A 13569-nucleotide genomic window follows, 5' to 3' on the forward strand; every position below is an offset into this window, starting at 1 on the left:
CATATTAAGTTGTAAAACTATACGTGTCTGAAATGTTCTTGATAGGGAAATTACTCCACCTTTATAAAAATCACTCTGCGTATCGTGGATATCAGGAAACATTTTTACAAATGTAATTGTGTTCCAGTAACCAAGACTAAAGAGGAAACAACAATATCGGTATTATTACATTCAACAACCAGTACAATTATTAAAATCCATCGTTTGCGATAACCGGTGCTAAAGATGTAATAATTCCATTATTCATATATTGAACACCCGATACAAAATGCTTTATTATCCCGATTCGCAGCGGGTAATTGAAACGACTAAGTGTAGAGTCAATATATCACAATATCGTTAGTATTGAATCCAGCAATTGATACGATTTATTGTCGGGATTTGTGACAGCGCATTGAAACATACACAACTTACAGAGTGTGAAAATATCACTTTGGTATCGAGTACCGTTTGAAGCGCGCGATCAATACATAACTCCGTTCGCACTCTCCAAGACATTGTGAAGTCTACAGATTTACACTTCAAAACTTTGATCAACACAGAAGCAATTTGGAATATCTTTACTGGATCATCTTATTCTACTAGACTTGAGTATACTCATAGCATTGATAAAATCGCAATAGGTGCTACACTGAAATCTATGTTTGTATTGGTGCTCAAAGTAGTGATCATAAATTATCATTTGAATAAGTAATTGTAATCATAAAACCAAACTTACGAAAGTCATTACCATAACAAAAGAATATTGTAGGTTGCTTGCTAAATGTATGCCGGAAATATTTGTAGAACGCTCACGACCAAAGCATTCGGAAATTTCCCCCATTGTCATTCGTCAAAGTATATGTTGTCACAATACTCATCCCGTAAAAGACGTTACTTGTATGTGATTGAATCCCTAACAATTAAACCCACTAAACCGAACTCCAACGAAATTTTACTCACTCGACGGATATGAAACAGCGTCGCTTAATCGGTCTATATCGTTTTTCTAATCGGTCTATATCGTTTTTCTAAAGGTAAATCATATCCATCCAATAGAAAACAATTTTCACTAGCTTGGTAATGAAACCGAAGTCTTCATTCAATATTTTGTTTGTGTCAAATACTTTGCAATAAACACACTGGAGTGGTTGAGCTTTACATCATCAAGCTGTCATCTGTAAATCGAGATCACATCCGACTTGTAACTGTATCGTTTTCCTAACCGAGTTGTATGCGCAGTTTGATATTTTTGTCATTTAGTGATTGCTGAACATACCAAACGATACTCATTCACTTCCGAAATACTGCGTTGATCTCAATTCCCTTTGTTGTGATAATCGAAGTACATTTGTTTATTCATGACACATGAAAATATTCGATATTCTCATGCTACGAACATACGCAATGATTGGTGACGCTTTCAAACTGTCTCGATATCGCAAGAACTTTATTGTCTGAATGGGTGTTCATGTATCTTAATAATCAAATAGTTCAACACAGAACTAGTACTAACAGAAACATCAGAGTTGTTTACACAAAAGTTTGTATGTGTACAGTATGCGAATACCATGTGTAAGTCCAGCACAATTGCGGTATCCACCCGAGTTTAGTTGACACAAATTTATTACAACGGAGCCACGTAAACTTTCGTGAAAGAGAAGCATACTCACTTGCAGAGGGTTATGTCAAAACCATAGCAGTAAATCAGCTACTCCAACAACAAAGTACACATGTTTTCTAGTCACGGTCCTTACATCTTTCACATAGATCAATCTACTTTGCTAACGAAAAGTGCTGAGTCATGGCATGATTGCCCTCACAACAAAACAGCTAGAAGATATTATCATACAAAAATATTCCTAACCCTTTGCGCACCAGTGACAAATCATACAGCAAACATATTTTGTGAGTCGAATTGTTGTTCAGTGTCAAGTCTACCTGTTGAAGCGTACATTAAAACAACACAGTCACAATTCAATTAAAACCACGAATCTATTTTCATTTCGTCACAAACTGTCACATACAGAAAAATAAATTTTCTTTCCCCAACACATACTTGTAACCAATCGCTTTCATTAAACACACAACTCCATAAAAGTATTTACTTTCTACAACATAGACATTCCGATGTAGTCAAGAAATATTTTTATTAATCAAAATCATCGATTTCTGTTCACGGTGTTAGTGTGTGCATGTCATACCTGTGGGCCCCCCCGTATTAAAATGGACACGACACGACTTAATGTAAGGGGATAGAAGTCTATCGCATCGATTTACATGTGGTCTTCGCTACGGTTTCAAAAAACGAATCATCTATTTTGCATTGGTCGAGACCGAGCGAGTCAGTTACATGTATTCGCGGTAATGATTGTGCTTGTCATATATGCGAATGTTAGGTTTGCTACTCCGACAAATCAAATCAACATACAGCAATCTTCTGACGATCATAATAGCAATTTCATTTTCCGCCACTTCGTAATTGTATACGCACGAAAAGTATATTGTACAACTCGGCAACTACGTTTAACAAGACCAATCACACTACCAGCGTTGAACACAAGATACCTACCCTAGTCAAAAATATCATACTGGTTTGGACAACTGACGTTTACCTGTGTAAAATTATCATTTTCACTTGGTGATCTATCCTTTCCTAAAGTAACAAACCCTTGTCGTTTACAAATCTATTTTTTCCTACAGCAAAAAACTATTTTCACTTGGACAAATACTTTTACCTAGAGTAACGAATCACTTTCTTTTATAAATATATTTTCTCCCTGGGTAACAAACCGTTTTCGTTTGGAAAACTATCATTTACCTGAGTATCAATACCGTTTTCACTTGGAAATCTATTTTTTCCCTGGGTAACAACCCTTTTTCACTTGGAAATCTATTTTTTCTCTGGGTAACAAACCTTTTTAACTTGGAAATATATTTTTTCCATGAGCAACAAACCTTTTTCACTTGGAAATATATTTTTTTCCTGAGCAACAAACCATTTTCACTTGGAAATATATTTTTTACCTGAGCAACAAACCATATTCTCTTGGAAATATAGGTTTTTCCTGAGCAACCGACCATTTTCACTTGGAAATATATTTTTTCCCTCAGCAACAAACCATTTTCACTTGGTGGGTCGTCGTTTACCTGAGTAAAAATATCATTTTCCTTTGGAGATCTGGCGTTTACCCAGTGTAACAATACATTTTCTCTTGGTCATCTAGATTTTCCTAGAGTAACAAAACCATTTTCATTTTGAAATCTGACAAATACACCTGACAATTTGGTATTCGTTGTATTGACGATAGTTTGAAATAGATTACAACGAACAGTGACGGAAATATACACGGACCACCGGTTTCAGAGTATACCCCCATCAGTCGTATCACATCAATATCATCGGTTAACCACATACAATATGCTCTTGTACACCGAAATGCATGTTTTGGAAAATTGGACTATAGGCTTGGATAGTTCTGTGATGTCTGGGTTCGTGCTTTGGATTTTCCAGAGTCAAAATGTCTGAATAAAACACCTCCTCGATGATGGTTGGTACGTGGATAACGGTGTTCGGAAAACGGTTTGGATTTATGTCACCCATCGCGATAACAATTCCAGGTCGAGTTTTCCCCCGCATGTTTACTATATTGTGTCTTTATTGGTCAATGTATGTCTCGACATTCAGTTTGAAATCGGAAACCCTGATAAAGTATGTAACCGGATCCGGATATCAACTCTGAATCGATAAACCAATGAACAATATTCAAAATAAACATGTTACACCCCGTGTTTCCACGAAAAAATACCATCCAGACATACGGCGCGCTTGTTTGCCCACACCAGTATACGCGTAAATGGAGGTGTGTGACATTGCATGCAATGTGTTGGTATACAAACATCGGGGAGTAAGCCTTCAATCCACAGACATTATCATAGCCGGTAATTTTGATGCAGATCGAATGCCATCAAGCACACCCGGTAACAATGTCATATCAATAAGCCACATTGCAATGACTCTTGAGTCCGCGCTATTACATCGATATTTCGACACCGTTACATAATACCGTAAAACTCTGCACTGCATCCTAAAGTTAGCCATCTTGAATGCGCAACCGGTGGTCCAACCTCCAAGTAAGCCAGATCATCATCAGCATTTCCTTGAATAATTGCCCAGCACATTTATAAGCATATAACTGGTCCTTACTTAAGTCACTAACAATTTCTTATGGGAGCTTTTGAAAGGCCATAAGTGGTGGCGAGAGCTTTTTGAATTGAGTAACTGGCCAACAAGATACACTTCCACGTAGTTTTTTTCAATTGGGTGTGACCAAGGTGCTGGCGATTCGAAAACATGCCGCTGAATAAAATTCACTCCTGGACATTGAGAGTCATAGCAGTTCCAACCAATTGAACTGCGCAGTTCCAACCAATTGAACTGCGCAGTTCCAACCAATTGAACTGCGGTCCTGTTCGTTTATTCTGCGTCTCAAAGTTGAACTTGGAAGCAAAGGTATACCACGAGTTGGTTGATATTGAACCATATATCAACAACTTTCTCCAGCGATTGAGCACTTAACTGATGCAGAGTTAGAAGAATGCCGCGAGAAGCCTCTGATTTTGTTTCTTCCATGCCGCAATCAAACAGTGCATGGAACATCATGTAAAGCTCGTAACAGAAGCATCAGGGCACGTTTCGGGATTTCAAAGACGAGATGGCCTCATTTGCCGAAAAATTAAGTCTCGTAAACTGATGAAAAAACTTGACAAAAGAATGCATTTTTAATATAAGACGTTCAATGTGAATGTTTCATTATGATGTTTTGAACCGATTTTAAAAGGACTGTGTTGTGAATATATTTGTAATATGGGCCCAATATTCGGTATCGCCAGTGTGTTACTTTACTTTTAAAAAAAACTAATGGCAGATCACAGTTCGTCAGAATAAATGCTGAATTTCAACAAAAATGTGCGTATATATAGTTTTTTGGCTATAACTCATTTTGCGTTCACAATAGAGAAAACTTTCCTCAGAAGACAGATAGAAACATGATGCTTCCGCAGATTTTGAGCTATATATCATGACTCTACGACCAGCGGTTGCCGAGATGGGCCATTTTACCCCCCCCACGCGCAGAAATTGGGGGGTTGCCGGCTGGAAAATGGGGGAAACACCCTGAAGTCACTTTTAATTGAAGTTTTAGGTCATTTGTCAGGATTGAGGAAGGCCTTTTTTGATTTGAAAAAAAAAAGTCATTTTCACTCCACCCCCTTTTATTCAGCTAGCTAGCAATCAATAGCGACCCGGCAAACACAGTACAGACCAAAGATGTAGAAAAGCCGAGCCGATATAGTAGATATTAGATCTCGGCAGGTCGTAGAAAGGGGGATTTTGTGTCGACTCAATTCAACGTCTTTTCCATGTCCTTCAATAATGTAAATATTATGCAGATGCTACAGCCTTTAAACATGGTGAGTAGAATGTAGATCCTACGTTAGAAGAAGAAGATCCTGATATAATAACCTGTTTTCTACCACTATGGGCTTAACCTGATCACGGCTGCGTACAAACACCACATTATTTACTACATATTAATCACATTTGTGATAATTTAATTTCAAACGAATTGGCAATAATGCCGTTGTAAAAAATAAAACGAACAAACGAACGAATGTCTTTAGAAAGAAAGTGAAAACAGTCCTTATCATCAGGTTTCATCTTCTGATGAGCCAGTTAAATAACCAGCATGCGGCCTTTTTTTTTCAACACCCTGCAGAAATAAAATGAAAATGATGATTAATAGCTAAGACATTCGTACTGCGAAAATGGCAGAGGTAGCGACTAACGAATGACTCCTACATTTTTTTCGCCCATACTTACTAAAATGGATTCGATTCTGAACTATTTCCACTCAAGTTTTCAAGTTTTATTATTATATTTTTTAATATTATATGACTAGAGAACTGACTTCAATCGTCACTTCTACTTGATTATCAAGATCAACGATGACTACTTCAGCACTCTTTGAAAACAGCCACTAACACAAAAAGAATTCTTGACTAAAATTTCTTCACATTCTGTCAACAATGATCAATTCAAAAATCCAAATGAATCAGTTATTTGGCAGCTAGTTGGGGAGATATATACTCAAGTCTAGAAAGTGGAATGATACTCTGCCTGGAAAGCTGAAGACCTAACAATATTGTGTACAGAGAACAAAACATTTGAGTGGCGGCACTGGTATAGACATTAATAAATTATTAGAATTGACAGCAAGATAACCAGCAAGACATTAAAATGAGAATTAGTGCAGTTTCTTAGGCTGTAGTGATACTCAGCCAGTAATTGACCTAGCAGAGAGCAAAACGTTGTAAATAAAGCGAGCGAAACCTCCGACAAATGATACGATAAAACATTAGAATCGACAGTCTTACTAGAAGCAGAATAACAATCATGAGGGGTTAGAGAACAGAAGCCCGGGAAGTGGCCATCAGAAATTACTGCATACTGGCCGAACAAATCCATGACCACTAACAAATGGTCTTTCAATAGTCAATATTGATACCAAATGACACCACCCCTATTTCATAGCAACATTTAGCAAATACCGCGCTGGAGTCAACCTTATATAAGCCCTAACCAAACGCCCATTAGTTTTCCCACCTACTACTTCGCGGATGGAAATACGCATTAAAGCGAACGGACGCGACTTGTCACACTCTTGCTATTTCTGCTCCTTTTTTCTCTTCGTTCCTCTTCTCTGTCGCTTCCGCTTGAGGAGAGAAACAGTCGGCCGCGTTTACGGATCGTGAATTCCCGGTGGGTGATTCTTCCTCGAATGGTCAGCACCTTGAAAATTGAGAACAATGTTGTTGCAAAATGCATGACAATTTGAAAGTTACATCATTCTAATTATTCCAGTTATGGCCGTGAATCGTTACAAGTGCGGTAACCATAAGAATTATTACTATACTTCAACTACAAATACAATATATTGTATAAAATGATTACCAATTCTTTTACGTTGATCGAGTCCCAAATAGATGAAATATGTCAAAGAATTTGCTAAATTTTTGTATAATTTGACAGATTCCGAAATCTTCTCAAAGTGCACCTTTCAAAAATTTGATATCAAGACTCCCAACATTTTACAATTCGAAGTTGGATGGCTTTACCAATACAAAGCAAACAGTTTGTATCGCAATTGACAATTATGTAGAGAACGCTGCGAGACATATGAGTAGGCCTACCCTAAAACGTTTCTCTGACATGGACATTAGGGCTCTTAAAATATGACTTTTTTCACAAATCGTTCTGGCTACTTGATAAAATTGTTAGGTTACCTAATTTAAGCCTAAACACAAAATTTGGTTCAATTCCAGCCAGTAACCGCTTTGCTACAGGAGAAGAAAGTTTTTATTTATTATATAAAAATAAATAGGTAATAAAAATTTGAGAATTTTCTGTTCACCCCATGAAAGTGTTAGGTTGTCTATAGAAACGATGCTCACCAAATTTGGTTCAATTCCAACCAGTGGAAGCGGAGATATTGCCGTCGAAAAATTTGGATTTGAATAAAATAGCATTTACGGTGACCGATTCTTTGTTTACTTATTAAAGTTGTGCTCACCGTAAGTACTATTTTATTAAAATCCAAATTTTTCGACAGCAATAACTCCGCTTCCTCTGGTTGGAATTGAACCAAATTTGGTGAGCATCGTTTCTATAGACAGCCTAACACTTTCATGGGGTTAACAGAAAATCTTCAAATTTTTTATTATTCATTTTTATATAATAAATAGGAACTTTCTTCTCTTGTAGCAAAGCGGATACTGGCTGGATTTGAACCATATTTTGTTTGTAGGCTTAAATTAGGTAACCTAACAATTTTATCAAGTAGCCAGTACGATTTGAGAAAAAAAGTCATTTTTGAAGAGCCCTACTGTTCATGACCGTCCACGTTTAGAGTTGCATCTCAAAGATGCTAAAATAAGCCTAAATATAATCCAAGCAATACGATCGTCCACTTTGACTGACTGAATTTCTAAAAACACCTTGATAGCTTCCACATCTTACGTTTATATATACCGTCTGCTATCGGCACAACAAAGTAGGCCTATTTAAAAATACCCAAACATATTCAACATACCACATCTCTTGCAAAGGCTTTTGCTTTCATTCAATTTTCCATCAAACTTCTTTAAATCCTCCTTTGTGGTGAGTTGCTTTGGAATTCTTCTAGGATCAATTCCAATATTGTTTTATCATATACAATCTATGGCGGAATAAAAGTTTCGGATAAGTTCTAAAACGAACACAATTTTCCACACAAAAGTCAATTGCCAAATGCTACGGTCTCATTTTACAAGGTATGGCGAGGAAACGTAGTGGTACGTTCCATTATAGCTAAACACCAATGAATTGCGGGTTCGAGCGTGACACGTCGACTCCATAATTCCTACCGAAGTGTTGGCCGTTTATCTAGGCTCCTCCTCGCCATCTGATTCGCATAGCCATGTCTTAAAAAGCCTAGGAGTGGGCCGTGCTGTAAGTGGGCAGATGGTTGCCGATGCACCCGGCACTTGGTGAATTCGGCCGCACAAACTCGGCACTTGGTGAATTCGGCCTCGGGAAATTTTGAAATGAAGTGTATTTATAGCTATTAATATGAATTATCAAACTAATAATAGTATTATCAAGTGATTCATCAATCTTGTAAGGAGGTCAGGGCATCCGTAGATCGCGCAGTCACGGCGTGATTAGATCACGGATTGCGTAGCCACGGGAAATAACACAGCGCTCATATACCGACCACGCGCGGTCTACTTGGAATCGATGGCGTGAGTCACGGGCCTGTGTCGTGTAAGTTTTGAGAAGATGGATCTTGACGTTGTATGTGAGATCAAAACTGTGGAACATCAAGCGGCGCTTCTTCGTTTATCGATCACGACAAGCCAGTGTTCCTCATCAACAAATGTTTCGCATGATCACGTCAAAATAAATTATTTTTTGCCTTTGGAGAGACGATTCCACTCCGGGATTAGGGTGTCTCGATAACACGGTTGAAGGATCCCAAGATTACGAGATCTACCACGAGCCACGACACGTTTAAATTTCCTTTTTGATACTGTTCATTCATACTTAATGCATTTCTAATGCGAAGGTGTTCTAGTGCCAATTCCTTCAAGGGCCGAGTTCACCAAGTGAAGAGCGTCGCGTTATTTCTAGGGCTGGGCACAATGATTCGAGTACTCGAATCTGAATCGAGTATTAATTTTAATGATTCGAGTCGAGTAGTAAAATACGATTTTTTCGAGTATTGAAATTATACGCTCCTCGCAACTGAAAGTTAATTTACAAACGAGAATTATAGTTTTGATATTCACTGAGGAAGCCTTGAAACCTTGATTGGCCGTGTCGCAGCATAATAGACATAGTACAAAGCTACGAACGTTACTATACTAACACATTTCCGAAGTCATGATCGTTCCATAACATTGTCAAGAAGTGCAATGAAGTCGGTATGGTCGAAAAAATACCGAATTATCATTAATGTGACGGGTAACAGGCAATATGTTATTCGTGGTGGCATAAAATGTACATATTTGAACTTTGACATAGTATATTCTGCTGTGACGTCATAATGGGTGATACTCGAATACTCGACTCGACTCGAAGCGTTTTACGTGATTCAGAATCGAATCACTCAGGTACTCGATTTTGCCCACCCCTAGTTATTTCCCGCAATTACGCAATCTGTGATCTAATCACGCCGTGACTGTGTGATCTACGCATGCCCTGACCGCCGTACAACATTGACAACCACTCAAAGTGCCAAGTTCACCGGCAAACATTCTAGTAACCAATCATGGTGACCGGTACCGCTACGAGATCTACCACGGCCGAATTCACCAAGTGCCGAGTTTGTGCGGCCGAATTCACTAAGTGCCGAGTTCACTGGTAATCGGGCAGATACGGAATAATAATAATAAGAACCGGCCTGGTGTAAAATGACCAGTGTAGTCGAACCACCACTATGAACACCACAAACAAACAAATAAACATCTAACAAGGAAAAGAAATTACCTTTGCAGCCTTTGACAAACACAGTTACCATTGAAACCAGCAATTAAGGTCTTATTCGAAAGCAGAATAACAACTGTTTTAGTGGACATATCAAATGAAATGTTGGAAAGTTCATGTAAAATAGCCCAAAATATTATCTTACTGTGACCATATTCCATCAATATGGTCTGGCTAGCCAAATTCTCTGGGCCAACATTATCAAGCTGCGTTTGGTTTCAACGATTAATAATCTTGTCACTGGATTCGAGGTATAATTGCACTTAAATATCAAATTTTGCTCCATTAATCAACATCAAGTTGAAAATTCCATTCTTGCACCAACTTTTATAAAATCATGAATCAGTGTTCTACAGGAATGTATCTATATGACTTATATACCTAGAAAATTCAAGCATAAATATTATGATATACCGTAGGTATAGGTACCGGTAATTCAGATGTTTGAAGCGAATTATAGTGGTATAATTTCACTAAATTAGAGCGAAATGCCAGCAATATAATTGTAATCTAATTCGGAAAAACGGTTTAGCTCTAATTCTAACCTGGAAAAGCTGAAACTTTTCTATAGTTGTCTACACCTGTTTTGCAGAAAGTCAAACAGCTCTAGGCGTCATATACTACAGGCAATTCGAAATACCCCATAAGCTATATGCTACTGCATATATACCTTTAACCCGCTACCTCAGTCAGTCACAATTCCTATATATTTACGGCATTTACCATACAGAAAGAGCGAACTATGCCTGGCTGCGACCTGTTGCGCTTCAAATCTTTGCATGGCGCGATGACGTAAAATTTGAATCGCCGAAATATTCTAGAAGTCACGCATCGATAATCATATTCCTAAACGTACAACAAATCACTTATTTAGTTATTCTCTGAATGAAACTATTAACCATACTCGTTGAACATGCGAGATTACCGAAAGAGCGAATATATATATAATGAAGATCATATATATCAGAGGAAAACAAAACTATTCGACCTTGGAGCAACAACACGAATATACAACACCAGTGACATCCTCACGCAATAAAACGAAGGGAAAACATTGTTTTCTAATGAATAGAACGAAGCTACCGCATGAGATCGAACAAAACCGGATAGAATTCATCGTTATTGAATGTACCGAAAAAGTCATCCTTTCTACGTATTTTAGTCGTACCCGCGAGAGATAGAAAATTTGCATTATTAGGTTAACTACCGGATATAACGAAGCCTAATGCATGAAATGGAACAACACCGAGTATGAATTTATTCTGATTGAATATAACCACAAGACCATCCTACTACGTATTTTAGACATTCCCTCGACACTTAGAAAATCAGAACCTAATCGAGATGATCCCGGATGATCCTTTTACGGTTTTGTGTTTGCTGGGGAGGAAAGAGAACACGATCGGTCATTTGACACGACCAAACTACGATATCATATATAATTTACGATCAAACTATTTCGTACTGAATGGAATAGTGTAATATTCGATAGTAGCACGCGGTTGGCCATGAAACAATTCAGCGCGCAGGTCATTCGAAATATAGGTCGCACTGCTTAATCCTCACAACAAGCCACGTTTCCGTTTGTGCGGTTATTGTTGGTGACTATTCAACACCGCGCGAGAGATGACTGAAAGTACGAAGCACGACCGCACCCATAAGAACACATGGTGAATCAGTAGATACCGTGTAATAATACACGACGATATACACATTAACAAAGGTTCATTCACATGACTATTTACTTGATACATATTCAACACGAAGTACGACATGCCAACAACGAAGCCGTGTGCGACCGCTGTCTATGCTGAAAAGGGTTACTGTGCGACCACAAGACACAATAGCCGCTCGCCACCCCCGCCATAAGACATAAAAGCCGCTTGCCACCCCCGGTTTTCCAGCCGCTCGCCACCCCGCCTATAAGAAATAAGAGCCGCTCGCCACCCCCGCCATAAGACGCAATAGCCGCTCGCCACCCCCGCCATAAGAAATAAGAGCCGCTCGCCACCCCCGGTTTTCAGGCACCATGCCACCCCGCCCATAAGAACCCCAGGCAAATCACGACCGATCTATATAACTACTTACGATTACAGCAAAATAAGGAAGTAGTCGATTACGATTACATTGGAAAAGTAATCACGATTACTCACGATTACATTTGTTTTGCTTCTTAGGACTATAATATTAAAGGATATATTGGAAGACAATACAAGGATTGTGATGACAGGGCTTAATGAAATATCAAGTCTCTTCATACATCATGCGTCATTTGCTTATTATGTCATAATATACCAATTGCCCAACTTTATTGGGATAATTTATCGCACCCAGCGATTTGCATTATGGCCAGTAGGGCTGTTCAAAAATAACTTTTTTTCCTGAATCTGGCTGGTTACTTGATTAAATCGTTAGGTTGCCTTAAAAAACGACGCATACCAAATTTGAATTCATTCCGACAAATATTCGCCGGTTACGTAGAGTTTGAAAATTTTGGATTTGCCCAAAAACGCAAAAAAAATTTTTTCTCAATTTTTTTTGCCAACCCCATGAAATTGTTGGGCTGTCTTCAAAAACTATGCAAAACAAATTTGACTCAATTCCAAGCTGTAGAAGCGGAGTTATTTCAGTTTTTATTCGATAATTCTGGGATTATCCTTGATTGGTGGATAATCCAAGAATTATCACCGAAAAACTGGAATAACTCCGTTTCTACGGCTTGGAATTGAGTCAAATTTGTTTTGCATAGTTTTTGAAGACAGCCCAACAATTTCATGGGGTTGGCAAAAAAATTTGAGAAAAATTTTTTTTTGCGTTTTTGGGCAAATCCAAAATTTTCAAACTCTACGTAACCCGCGAATATTTGTCGGAATGAATTAAAATTTGGTATGCGTCGTTTTTTAAGGCAACCTAACGATTTAATCAAGTAACCAGCAAGATTCAGGAAAAAAAGCTATTTTTGAAGAGCCCTAATGGCCAGGTCTTTACCTGGCGCACCCCAAATTCCTTAATAGGGTGGGGAGCGTGCTCGAAGGGGACTCTATAATTTATGTAACATAAATTATACATAAATTATAGAGTATTTTCGAGAATTTAATAATTCTTGAAAAGGTTCTTGGAGCTTCATGATTCAAATGTCTCGTGTACAGGGGTCGCCAACTCGGACCAAATGAGTCGCCCGCGATCGCTGTAGCAAATATTCAAATGAAAGATTTGAAAGTTGAAGCTGGTTTCATATGAGCAGCAGTTGAACATGGCTCGGCCGACCCCAAGCAATATACGAACGCAGTCGCTCGGGGCATTACTCGTCTTCGCCCACGCGGCGGCTCAACGGGAATCTATAGTTAATATTCCCGAGTCTCGACGCGGAGATTAGTGCTTTGGCGCGCACTGCAGCAACGCAACTGAGCCCTGAGGAGCTGGCGTGAGTCCCGGCGAGTGAGCGTTTTTTGTTCTTGGTAAGGGGCGGAAACCCGGCCCAGTGCTCTGATTGTCTTTACTATAAA

General features: G+C 38.6%; 2 long non-coding RNA genes across 2 annotated transcripts in view; one reads left to right on the plus strand and one right to left on the minus strand.

Moving 5' to 3' along the window:
- Positions 1 to 13569, plus strand: part of LOC145456251 (uncharacterized) — a 248805-nt gene that overhangs the window by 145129 nt on the left and 90107 nt on the right. The window lies entirely within an intron of this gene.
- Positions 5572 to 8293, minus strand: LOC145456378 (uncharacterized). Its single transcript, XR_013920592.1, has 3 exons — positions 8130 to 8293; positions 6644 to 6829; positions 5572 to 5750 (listed from the first exon to the last, which is right to left on the minus strand). It is a non-coding gene; the product is annotated as an uncharacterized LOC145456378 (long non-coding RNA).

The sequence above is a fragment of the Botryllus schlosseri genome, chromosome 14 (assembly GCF_051294905.1).
Source record: "Botryllus schlosseri isolate E-star chromosome 14, Bs_hap1, whole genome shotgun sequence".
Lineage (NCBI taxonomy): Eukaryota > Metazoa > Chordata > Ascidiacea > Stolidobranchia > Styelidae > Botryllus > Botryllus schlosseri.